The following is a 14,147-nucleotide window of genomic DNA, read 5'->3' on the forward strand; positions in this document are numbered from 1 at the left end:
AAATTGAAGAGATTACATTTATTTTCTCATGTATGTCCATTTTAAACATCCTAAATAGCTGGGTAATAAAGTACTTGGTTGAAAGGTAATGTATTTTGCCAATAAAATTTCAGCAACATGTAGTTTTACTACATTACACTTATCTTAAATCAAATTCAAAATCTTTATCGGCAAAACATTGAATTAAACAATCTGATTGATAATGTGGTTATTGATTGCTGTGTCTTGGTTCCTCACTTATTCCAGTGTCCTGCTTTAGAGAGGATCCACATTTTATTCATTTAAATACACTTCATTGTACAGTATGTCAGGGAAATGTAACTGTACTTTACTCGAATATCTGAACTGTATTTGTGATTTCTAATGTGACACATTTGTGCAACCACATTACCTCTGTTGTTTATTTTAACTTCCTTTCTCTAATTGATTTTTTTCTACCAGTTGTACCAGTTATGAATCACAACGGTGGCAAAAACGATATATATTGATCTCTTTTTTTTATATATATATATATATATATATATATCACAAAAGCCTGACATTTCAACAGCAGTGTGTAGACTTTTACCAAATAGTGTTATTGAAATAAAATTGCCGTGTTGCTGCTTTTAGCCCACATTGACATGTGTTTACTTAGAACATTCTGAATCGTGACCACCATAAATTGAACACAAATATTGAAATATCGTCAGCGGGTTTAATAATGGGGCTTAAGTGCACATCCCTCTGTGCTGCGTGGAATCCAAACAAGCTCCTCCATTTTTACCAAATCCTAGAGGTGCTATTTAGGACTGTTTTTCTTCACATAGATATACAGTATCATATATATCATCCCTCAGCTCGCCTTGCATTAATGTTTCAGACAGCTTTTATTGATGTGGGGGTTTAGAATGACACTCATGATGTATATATATTGAAAGCCTCAATTTCATAAATAAACATCGCTAAGCCCCTATCTAGCGTAACGCTTCTCAAATCTTTGCCACCCATCCCTTTGAATACTGTCAGGGATGTATTGCAGTATGCATGACCTTGACACGCATGTCAAAGAAAGGGAAGTATTGATTGTACTGACTTGCCTTTGTGGATCTGCAAGGATTAAATCCTTCAACTGGTTCTTTAAGGTGGGAAAGGACATTTGGTTCTAATCCTTACAGAATTCCACTGGGTGCAGAGCGCTCCCTAAACCACTTTGCAACAGTCTAATGTAGGTTGTCATGTGGTAAGAAAGTATTTGCTCTCCTATCAAATAGATATGCATAAAAATCAAAATCGCCATTATAGCAAAGGAGCACTCAGTCAGCAAATAATTATCAAGAAATGTCTGTTTGTCATTACATTCTTGCAACAAATTCAACAACAGCAAAAAAATATGATCTTTTAAGGCCACCATACTTGTTATTCTTGCTCAGGAAATCTAACCAAATGCGAGTCAGCACATTTTACTTCAGATTACAGCTGAATAGAAAAGCGGTCTCAATGATACTGCTATAGGGTTCATTTGTGTACAACTTCTGTGCAGCTCCAATGCATGTGTCTCCCCATTATAGTGTGTCTTGTGTGTGTGCAGTATTACATTATACGTACATGTATTTTTTTTTTCAATGCCCTTCATGATGCTATGCAAACTACCATAGAAGCAGGGGCAAAGCATATAAAACTTATTGAAGTAAAATGTTGTTGTATAACAAGGTGTAAGAGTTTTGACATGTAGAGTGCAACCAGAGCATGAAATGGAATTTTAAATTGAATTCTAGCTGAGCTAATGTTGTTGAAGCAGAACAGGACTGGCGTAGGTGACGAGTCCTAACCTGGCAAGGGTTTTCCATTGGGGATTGCTTTTGTCCATCCACCCATCCACCTGTTATCTATACCATTTGCCGTCCCCAGGGTCACTGGTGAAAATGGGGCTTTTATCCAAGCTGACTTTGAGTTTGAGGTGGGTTACACCCAGGATCAATTTTAATGCTCATCTGAGCTTTATTTAATTTCAGGTTAGTTACATGTATTCTTTTTTGTAAGGGAATGCAATGCAATGAAACCTATCAATTCATGATGAATTAAAATGACTATGCTTTGAACTGAAATCACACCTTGAAGACTGGAAAATCATTATTGTTGCCTGTTTTTGTTTCTTTAAATTAAATTTTACAATGAAATATAAACATTTAAATACAGCAGAAAATAATATTGTTGTGCATATTCGTGTTACCCCTTATACCAAGTACATTTTTCCGACAATAGGTTTGATTATAACTTTATATTTAAACCGTGGCCCTGGGTTTTTAATTTGTTTTAGTGTAACGCATCAGGCTACTCGAACTGAAAAATGGAGAATGTTTCAGAAGTCACATGATTCTCTGAAAATATAATCATTCAGTTCCTCTGCAGACCACGAGAAGGTCGAAATTAATAATGGACTGAGCATCAACATCTTATTAGCATACATGTCATAGAGTTTTATGTCCAGTTTGTGCTAATTCTATGCTAAAAAATTACTTCTGTTATTTCCAGTCCTGTACCTCAAATCTGTCACAATAAAACAATGGGATGAAAATATTAAGTTGCCTGAGATGGGGCCAATATACACTTTGAGTAGACAGAATTAGAACAAGCAAATGGCGTTGATTTTTGTGGAATGGCCTATCGAGTTTTATTTATCACTCAGCCTAATTCTTTACACAAATAACCCTTAACACACTCCACACCACAGGATAATCACTCATGATAATCTTTAACAGGCATATGGCGGGCCCTTGTTGACTTTGATCAGATTGCAGGCAAAATGTTCTAAATCTAATTATTGCTCTGTGTCAAAAAACAAAATCCATGGCTTTGCTTCAAGTGTCTTTTTGACCATAGATCCTTAGCGCAGATCGATGAAGAACAAGGTGTGCTAATAATCCAGGTTAAAAAAAAAAAGATGGGGTTCAGAAATGACCATGATCGAGGTCACGTCATCGTTAATAACAATCTTAAACTCATCCATTATGCATGAGGATCTTCCCAGCCTGTAAGGTATGGCTGCCATCTGGCAAGACAGGACTGCAATTAGCTGAAAATGAGAAGTCTTCACCTCTCACTGCATACTAGTGCAGATTTAGCAGCCTAATTTCTCCAGAGGACAGAGCAATGAATGAGTCAGGGGGAGAGGTGTAAGGAAAACTCGCCGTGAGGAAAGATCAAAAGGATGTTATTGCGCTTCCTACTCGCCGTCTCAGGGGAGAAGATTTTTGATTCACATTTTTAACGCAGCTTTGAAGCGCTGTTAAAAGAACATCCTCGACACGTTGGAAAAGCTGTGAATTTTTTTGACTTTAAATTTTCATGAAAAAAAGGTTTGTTTCATGTGCGTAGCTTTTCATTCATTTTAAAATGGGTTTCATGAGATGTGGAGGAGAAAGAATTTGTGTTATTTTGGTAGCATAATCTCAGCTGCGACTGTGATCTCTATCAAAAGAGGTTTTTTTTCTGACTTGCGTGTAGACCAACCATATCCTGAAAGTGTTAAAAATATGTGCCCATCAAACAAATGAGGACAAATATTTTGCATCAACGTTCTAACAGTTTGCATATCTCAGCCGCAAACATTTAATCTTTCAAATAAAGCATTGAAAATTGGATCAAATGAGAAAAATTGCATCCGTTTAAAGATCACAATTTTTCTGCGGCGTTGCCGAATTCCCCACAGAGCAACCGCGTCACTCCTCATGAGCAAGACTATAACTCAGAGTAAAATAAGACGTCACCTCTGTGGCACCATGGTATTATTCACTCCTACCATCATTGTGCGAGCGTGTTTGTGGGTCGGCGTGTCTCCATTCTCAGTATCTCCTTCAATCCTATGAAGTGCTTGTAAAATTCTCCACGTTCGCCCGCTCAAATTGAACTTTGATTCACGGTTTGATGCTGACAGCGAGCTCCATCGAAAAAGAATTTGACCTGCATCGACTACTGAAATCAAATACTGACAGATAGCATTATTGTTTACATCAATTTAAAGTATTGTCAAAAGATTTAATACATTGCGATGGATTAAAATCTGTAATTAAATGATTACATTAATCTGCGTTTAATATCACCCCATGTCTTGCCTCAATTCTGAGGAAAAAAAAAAACTAAATTGTCTAAAAAATTGATGCATTGTGGCAGATTAAAAGGTAGATATACAACAATATAAAAATGACTTTGGTCATTTATTGAATCCAACAGAAATTAACAGAGGCAGTTGTAACCACTTACAGTACCTTCTGCAGAATGTGAGAGTAGCCTTTGTTTTTGTAGTTAGCTGTGGCTGAAGTTGAGGCTGGGTGCTTCGCATTGATGTAGAAAGCTAAACTTGAGCTGCATCTGTGGCAAGTCTGTGTTTTCATACAAAGAGTGCTTATCACTCTAACCTTTATCAATGGTGCTGTCGGGGCAGTTTTTAGAATTGAGTTTACCATTCATCGGACCGACAACTCCCTCATGCTCTTCCGTTTTCACGTCTTCCTTCTGACCTTGAACGCGCTCTCCCATCCACCAGAGACTATCAGATTATGCCAAATTCATTGACAGCCTCAATTTCAGCCAATCATGTGTCCACTTCAGTGTGTTTGACCTTTGTTTTCCAACCCCAACAAGTCAGAAGGCCAATGCATTAAAAAGATATCCAATCATCATATAGAAAGATTATAATTAAAGAATTAAAATGAGATTAAGGCAATTCCAAAAATAAAGATTTGATTATGATTGTAATTTATTGATCTCAATCCGAAAATCTAACGTGAAAATCTAAATTCAAAATCATGAAAAATCCCCCTTGCCCGCTTTGTCTTTGTGACCTGCTTGCACTCATGGCCAACAACTAGGCACTCGAAAGCGGCCACACCAGCTTGGCGTCCCAGTCCACTCGCTATGGTCAAATTGGATTTTTTTTTTCTCATTTTATCGACAGTCTGTCTATGTGCTAACAATAAGCCACTCTAAAGATGATGTTTTCTTCAATCTATTAACTTGTTATAGCATTGCTTTTCTTGCTTCATGTCATTTGTTCTTTTTTTTTAAAATCAAATTAGCATCAAAAACTGCATAGCCAATTTTTTTTAGTGCATAGCAAGAACCAACTCAATTTTGACGAGGATCCGAATACCAATGCACATTGTTTACAATCTACTTGCATGGGGGCCAAATGGAGCTTCTAATTGCATTACTGTTTCTCTAGTTTGTACCACATTTGACTGGGACTGACAAAAATCATTAAAACTGTTATTTTTCCCATTCTAAATGCCATTCACGCCTTAGTTATTATCAGGGGGTTGAGCCAATCTTGTAATAGTGACTAATTGATTAGCGAAGGGAATAGCAGCACAATCATCCCATTCATTACAAAGAAAGAACTGTTATTGTTGCAAATTAAGTACAATTAATAATAACCTTTGATGAAATCACGTGCTAATGCAATCCATATTTTCCACAGTGTTTGCACTGGAGCCAACCAAATTGAATTAGATTCAAACCCAGAACATCAAAACCACGAGGCAGACTTTTTAAACACTGAGGAGCTATGCTGCCCCATTCTCTTCCTCTTCATGGATTTGTCAGCAGGAGGAAGATGTGCTGCCCCCTGCAGGGATAGAGTATCAATGTCAAGGTCAGTGATGACATGTCACAAATGTAAAATCTACTTATTTTGCCACATATTTCAAGAAATCATTCCATCTTTTTTTCCAATTTGTTATCAGTAGTGAATGTAGCAGGTTCATTTTGTCTCTGGAGCATTTGCGCACCTCACTTTTTGCCGCAGGTGTGCACTTGCATGAGAAAAGTTCAGAGCAGAAAAAGAGCACATTTGCAAGGATGAGTCACAAAGCAGCCATGAGCAAAAAAAAAAAAAAAAAAGTCTTTGATCATGATAAAAACAACAACTTTTTTGAGTGAGCTAACATCATCTGTTGTCCTCATCTTGACAATTTCACGGGCTTGCTGATGCGCCACTGAGATGTTCAAAAACAACCCTTTGAGCGAAAAGAATCGTCATGGGCACGAGCTCTTCCAGCTAAGGAGCCAAACAGAAACAATCTGACCTTGACGTGAACTTCATTAAAAAGTATTATGTGAACATAAAAACAGTTTATAGCACACGTGTCGGCAAAGTTGCGCTCTAGTGCACTTTGCCACCTTACAATAGGTCACCTCTCAGCTCACATAATTGACTCAAGATGCCGGCACCTCCTCTTTGCCGTGCATGACAGCCTTTGACAAATAATTCATTGTTTGCCGAGAAGTGCAATGAATGTCTTTATGGTAATCTGTCTCGAGGGATTTGTGCCGCTTGTGGAACACGTATTGGAACTTCAGGTGGAAGTTGAAGGGGACGCATGTGTAAACATAGATACTGTATCGATCCTGCAGGAGGGATGTTTTCAACATAGGCCAACTGTAACTATCAAATAAATATGGCAAGGAAATTAAAATGATTGTAAAAGGTCAATTATTTTGATCACATTTCGTTTTGTTAACTCTGAGCGCTTTTGCTTGCTCTGTCAAATTTGTTTTTGTGGACAAGTACTCATTAAAAAAAAAATAATTAGCTGCTAGGATTTTTGTGATGTATGTACATAGCTTAGAAATGTGAAAATCTCAGCCCAGGATTAGAAATGTCCACAAATCGCACTTCACACTCAAAAGTAAGCCATTATCTTCAGATGAGAAAAAGAAAAGATGAGTCAAACAGCCAAACCTGAATGATGTTTTTAACACTTCACACCACGGCCCACTTTTCAACCTGCTAAGTATAATTTGACCGTATAAAATTTAATCATATTTAAAAGGGGCTAAAGGCATTATTTCTGGTCCATTTTCCCAAAAAAGGATTCGAGCAGCTCCGAAATTTGTCATGGTTTCTAAATGTGGAAGCCCTGTAGCAGAGAGGGATTTTTGTATCTTTTTAAGGCAGCGACTGCATAGTAAATGTCACATGATGATGCTAATTTCAAACACAATGGGAACTCAAAAATATATACATGCATGCATATGTAGTATGTGCATACAGTATATATCCCTTCATAGCTGTGCTGCCCAGTGGGAGGTTTAAAAAATATACTATATACGCAACAATTATACATTTGGGAGGCAGAATTAAGGACGTGAGACTATATTGAAATCATATGAGCAGTTTTAATACTGAAAATTTCGCCTTTAATTTATTCAATGCCACAGTCGTATTTTATTTATTTTTTTAGCGAGGTATTTCATTTTATTTGCATTCTTTTCTTGTAAGCATTTGGCTAAAGGAAGGTCTAAAAATGGCTGGTACTAAATAGCTATTTAAATAACTTAAGTTATTGATTACTTTAGGTCATTAGGTACTAAAATCATCAATTACTTTAGCGTTTAAGTAGATAAGGTATTTAATTACCTTAATACCACATTTCCTAAAGTAATCAATTACGTTAGAAAATTAAGTACTAAAGTAATCAATTACTTTCATTACTTCAGTACCAAAGTAATCAAATTTTAATCCTTAAAGTAAATGAGTCAGTTCAATTTAATTCAATCAATTACTTTAGTAGTGTTAATTACCCAAAGTAGTTAGTTACTTTAGCACTTATTTAACGAATGTAATTGATTACCTTCACACTTAATTCATTTCGTGCCACCAGTTTATGGACCCTCCTTTAGCCAAACACATAAAAAATAGCAGCAAATGTTCTTAAAAAAAGAAGTTACAGCCTTGTTTTTGTTTTTTTTTTGTTTTTTTTTTATATAGTACTTTGGGGAAACTTATTTGAGTACAACAAGCTCACCAACATTGTCCATTGTTTGTGCATATTTGAAAATGATAATGTGTTCTTTCGCACATGGTTATTTATTAGGTTCAAACCATCTTTTACAAATGACACTTTTGGTTCCTCAACATCTGCCCACACGGGGAAATACTTGCTTTCTGCACAAGCATCCTAATTAGCAGTAGACCGGCACTTGAGCGACTATTTGGGACCCAAGCCGACAACATGCAAATGAGGTCCCGTTCCCCTTCGCAACTGTGCAAAAATGACTCATCGCTTGATGTGGTGCAAACAAGCTTCTTTTTTTTAAAGTCTATCAGTGGGTCTTCAGAAAAGGACGATCACTGCAGTTTAATGAAGCTCTAAATTAGTGGAACTGAATGAGTTATTTAGGAACTAATTTGCTAAACTGAGACTGATTGCTTGATGACATTTGGGTTATGAATGACAAAAACAGTGGAAATCTTTTCAATATGGACTCAGTGTGATACCATGCAGCTCTTTTTGTTGTGCTACTGCACTTAACGTTGTGACTCTCCTTATGATGGGCATACATTCATACTGGAAATTTTTCAAGTTCAGGACCCCCTGAGGAAAATGGAAAAAGTTGATGGTAACCTAAGAAAACAAGGCGCTGGCAGATGCAGCTGATGGCTTCTAGTGAGACAGAGCGTGGAACGGTTCGGTCTGAGGTCTCCTCCGCATATCGCATCTCTTCCGCATGAGCTGGCGTGTCTTATCGTTGCTGTTTGTCACCTGGTTCATCATCCAAAGCCTAACTTTGAAGTCCAAGATAAATAGGAAGATATTGATGCTTCAAAGTGCACAGAGGTGCTTTTAATATTTTTTTCCCATCGTAAATAAGCAGAGGTGACAAAAGTACTCACACACCGTCCCTAAGTACAAAAATGTGGTGGGGAAAATAAAAGTACTCAACGCTTGTTTTCGACTCCTTTACTTTCGGGAAAAATATAAAAGCACAGAGCTTTGCGGTAACAATTAATAATTACTCTGTTTCATATCGTTTTGAGTGAATGCTACTTTTACTCCGTTATATTGAGGGCCATTTTAAATTCAATGGAATCTCATTATATCCAGTAAAGGATGTTGAAAGAAGAGGTAAAGGTCCAGACAGGTTTTCAACTGTAAGGACTAAAGAATTCATCAGAAAAATACTCTGGTAAAGTGCAGATATGTGAAAAATCTACTCGAGTACTATAATGAAGAATTTGTGCTTTTATGTCTCACCCCTGCATATAGACACAATAATATTTGTGTTTTGTAACCCCCTACTGTGAAGAGAGCAGGACAGCCAAATGGACCCTAATCACTTTATGGTGCGCTTGTGACATGTTCTGACAATTACTCAAAATCAAGTGTTTGCAAACAGTTAGCGTTTTGTTGCATGTCTCGCTCCAGTTTGGCAACATTTTTTTTTTTCTGAGAAATTAAAGCATAAAAACACGAGATACTATAGACGGGACTTATAATAAACGAATAATTTAATGTTAGTGTTCTGGAAGGAAAGCAACTCAAATGAAATAATCGATGATGTATTTTATTTCCAGAAAGTGCAAGACTGTACTCTAGTGGTGTCGGAGTACAATACATGTGCTGGTTAAAACTACGACGGCACATCCAAATTTTCAATTACATGGAACCGACATAAATTATTATATGAAAATCTTAAAAATAAAACTGAAAACGAAGCATACCCTATGTATAAAATTGTCTATTGTTGCCATGCTTGAAGGTGAGCATGTAGGAACTGTCCCAATTATTTATCAATAAATAATGTAAATATAAAAAAAAAACCGAACATGAACAACATTATTTAAATGTTGATACAATTAAATGTATTATTTTTATCATGTATAACATTTTATAGATAGATAGATAGATAGATAGATAGATAGATAGATAGATAGATAGATAGATAGATAGATATTCGTTACTTTTACTTTATATGTTATTATATTTCATTTAGGCAGTTTTTGGTCTTCTAGAGGGGTGAGGAAGTTTACAATGTAGTGTAATGTAATACCCAGCATGTGTTTTCAACGCTTTGACCAAAAGAGGGCGCTGTAGTCCCGCTCATGAAGCAGATGGAAAGGACTAACTGCAGCGAACAGACGATCCAAACCTTTGTCTGAAAATAAAAATCAAGGGGAAAAAAAGAAGTGTTAGTGAGGGTTTATACAAGCAAAAAAACTTAAGGTCGGTCTACCGAACTGTTTCTATAGCAAAGCACCAACCAAAAAAAAGCCAAGAGTGAATTAATTTTTGGTATCCTTTGAAGTTGCATCCGAATTGATATTTACATTTTAACACTAGTTTTACATTTACATGAAAAACAACCCCCCAACACCCCCAATCTCCCTTTTTTTCTGCAGATGTTTGAGGCGGTCCCTCAAAAAGATTGTGGGAGGTGTTTTGAGCTGGAGTTCTCATATGGCAAAAGACACTTTAGTTTAATAATAAAATGATGGCATAGTTAATGGTTGGGATGAACAGTTAGAAAGATAAGGATTAAAAAATATGATACCGACCTCTAGTTGTATTCGGCTGGGTGCCTTCTTTAAACTTCTTTACCTTTAATTTCCTTTTAGATTTTCAAATATGATTATTTTTATGTATTACATGAGCATAATAGCACCGTAAACGCAAAGTGGCAATTTCCACCAGGCTATTAATTTATAAAAATGTGTTGAAAATGCGTAGAGGAGTGGGTTGTAATTATAAAAACCAAATGATGCATTGCTGTATTCTACAATGACATGTAGTCTTGCGTTCAGTTTTCAGGCAAAAACAAAGATAGAAGTTGTTTGTTGTGTAAATGACATTATAACTGATATAAATTATGTGAAGAATATTGGATTCAGGTTATAAAATAATGTGAAAGTGTAGTGTAGTAGCATATGTGCTGTATGTGCATACAATTTAGATATATTGACAAATAGTATCATATTTTGGACCTCAATCGTGAGAAATAAAGATTCCGTTTGTGCATTAATCCCATCAGTGGACCCATTTGGCCAATTGGAGAGACCAAAAAAAACAACAACAACAATAACAAACAACAACACTCTTAATTAAACCTGTAGTTTGCTCAACAAACGAAAAGCACACGCGTCATAAAGGCCTGTAAATGCGAGAGGTTTTAGGTTAAAGGTGAAATCCAAAAAGTTGCAAATAAAAGACCATTTAGCGGTAAAAATGAGAAACTTAAAGAGAAGGCCAGAGGAATTGCAGTGACAAAAGTAGTGAGGAAATGAGGACGAGTCCGGGAGAAAGACAGAGAGAGGGAGAGAGAGACAACGTGGCAGCAGGGCAGGAGAGGACTCTGGGTTCACATGCGTATGAGTGCCCTAATGTCTAAAATGTTACAAAAATCTCCTAAATACTGTTTACACTCAAGTTGATTTGTGTCATTAGCTTTAGTGAATCATCACCATTAAGCGTGATCAAGTCAATTATCGACCTAATTCAATGTAAAAAAGTTGTTCCACATTGTCCGCCACTCTGTTATGGTGGACATTCATGCATATAGGGACAGCAGTTGCAAATGCACAATCCTCCAACAGACTTTATCAGACAAATCAGGCGGTCCCATTTAGATGGAACTTCCTGTTCAAGAAAATGCCATTTCTGAGAACTTGCAACATTGAACGTTTCGGATACTGCCAATGATATTATTCGAGATTCACTTTTTTTAAACTTAAGAATGGGATCCTTCTCCAGACAATGTACAGTAATACATTTTTATCGCTTTAGAATTAATTTATTTTCCAATGCAAATGACTGTATATGTCCTTCAATATTTAAATCATCATCTATACTTATTCACACATCTTCAACAAGTGTGAATCAATGTCTGTTTAGTTGAACACTGAGTCATTATTCCAGCAAGAGTTGAATACACAAGATAATTTCTAGGATTTACTCGATAAGGATTTGGAAGCCCATCACGATCACCAATCAGCAAGATAAAAAATAAATAAAATAATAACTGATCAGATCCGAGTCTAAGATTTTATTTTATTTTATTTTATTAGTATATTAGCTATTGACATAGCATCTAGCTAGTCGTCCTGGGCTCCAACAACAGATATACAGTACATACAAAAGAATAAACATAATGCTAAAAATTGTACCCATTATTACTACTAAAAACATTGCAGCTCATCACAAACTAAAAACAACATTAAAAAAAGCAAGACAACAGTTAATATATAAAAACAGCACAAATATCAAAAAGAATACATCACCTGAATCCACTAGAGTTTAAAATACTTTTTAAAAGATATTCAAATTTCAATGACGAGGAATTTGCATGGTAAATTATTTCACAGTGACAAAGATCTATAAATAAAATGCCTTTTAGTGCATTTGTCTTGGGACGAGGAATAATCAGTTGACCATAACTGGCATTACTTCTATAATGATAGTGAACAGAATTACTGAACACAATTTGGTCAAATAAAAAGACGGGAACATTATTGGAAATCTGTACTGTCAGCCAGGAGAGACTGTTATGCATCATAATTGCATTGGTACTGCGCTGCTCTATGAGAACTAATTCTAACTAATACTAACTTAAAGAAAAAAAAAACTGTAGAATTTGCCGCTAATACTGTGTTTAGGCTGCATAGAACATATTGTGCTGTGTTAGCAGGATTATGTGAAATAATTTGGATTTTATTCATAGCTATTTTATCAAGATGATAACTGCTTATTCAATTTTACATAATTCTTTGTGAACTAACTACATACCATGCACACATTAGTTTGTTACAGCCTTGGTGATGTTAAAGTCTTTTAAGTTGGGACTCAATGTCAAGCCACTAACAAATTTTGCTTTTGAGTCAAAGTGATAAAAATGTGTGATGATCAGATGTTTGCAAAGTGCTAGGTCCTTCGTGTTGACTCCCAAAGGACTGTCAGTATGACCAACTTGCCATTGAGCAGACTGCAGGTAATTGAAGGCTTCACCTCTCTCTGGCAATTGCACACTTTATTGCAGCCCAAATGGGGGGATTCTCTCAACAGAAAATCGCAGGACATGCGCCTGCAAAGACAAGCTGGAGTCGAAGAGCCACTGTTGGGAATTATAGGTGTCTTTATGACCGCTTTCACCCTTGTTCAATGACAATCTGTGTCAATGTGCACCTGATGATTTGATTTGTGAGTTTGAAAATTGTTATGAGCCTTAGTTTGGATATTCAGCCGTGATTTTTTAAAATAGAATGCTTACATAAGTGTTGCAGGAGACTATCCTCCCTGACTTTGAGTGACAAAGTAGGGGACACTCCTGATTAGTTGTTCGATTGTTTCCACATTCTGCTTAACCTTTTGTTATGTCATTATGCAACAAAGGTCATCCTTACATTGCAATTAAATTCAGATTTTCAGAGAATAGTGACCATGCTACTGGCATAAAACTGGGCTCGTCTTCACTTTTGTTGCAAGTGTACTGCTAGGACTTGCTAGGCATTTAATCAGACTGAGGATAGTTTCTCAAACCCACCCACAGCGTACCTGGCAATTTGGTGACAGAAAGTAGTACGATTGGCATAAAACTGGGCTCATCTTCAATTTTGTTACAAGTATACTGCTATGACTTGCTAGGCATTTAATCAGACTGAGGATAGTTTCTCATAACCACCCACAGCGTACCTGGCAATTTGGTGACAGAAAGTAGAGTACAATTTAGGGATGCAGCTATCAAGTATTTTTGTTTTTCAGATATACTACAGAAAATTCAAATCAAATATTGAGTATTTGGATAAAAAAATAAATCTATTAAAAAAAATTCACCATGAATTTCGGTCTGTGAGATGAATTTGTTGACTTAAAACGTCAGCTTAGTTTGTTTAAATGTTATGAGTACGATCTACAACTATGTAGATGTTGTAAGCATCAAAGTGTGCAGCTACTTTTTTTTATCACACCAGCCTATATGGAGCACTCGAGGACTGCTAGCTAGCAGCTAAGTTCTGCTAGATGCAGCAATAACCGAGCCCGAGCTGATGGTAAACCTGGGCAAATGTGCCGTATATCAATGTCAACATTATTAAGTTGTTTGTGAGCACCTTGAATTGCTAATTGTTTCAGGCTATAAGCATCAATGGGTGCAGAGTTATTTCAGCATCTGGGTAATCTCCCATCCAACTAATAACCAGGCTCAAGCCTGCTTAGCTTCCAAAATTGGAACATTCTCAGGGAAGTATGACTGTAAGCGCCTAGAAAAAAAAAAAAAACTTTGATTCATACAAATATACATAAATACATCCAATTTGTGGTTGTGACATTAGCTTTGTACATAATTTTTATGTTTTTCAAAAACTGTATTTTAAAAACTCTTTGAGCACAGCCATC

The 14,147-nt window shown here is 36.3% G+C and overlaps 1 long non-coding RNA gene across 1 annotated transcript in view; it reads left to right on the forward strand.

The window, feature by feature from the left end:
- Nucleotides 1–14,147, forward strand: part of LOC148406463 (uncharacterized) — a 30,475-nt gene that overhangs the window by 830 nt on the left and 15,498 nt on the right. The window contains exon 2 of the long non-coding RNA XR_015864066.1: nt 5,459–5,632. This is a non-coding gene — a long non-coding RNA (uncharacterized LOC148406463). The remainder of the gene's footprint in view (nt 1–5,458; nt 5,633–14,147) is intronic.

This window comes from Hippichthys cyanospilos, chromosome 21 (genome assembly GCF_059441005.1).
Source record: "Hippichthys cyanospilos isolate Australia breed blue-spotted pipefish chromosome 21, RoL_Hcya_1.0, whole genome shotgun sequence".
Lineage (NCBI taxonomy): Eukaryota > Metazoa > Chordata > Actinopteri > Syngnathiformes > Syngnathidae > Hippichthys > Hippichthys cyanospilos.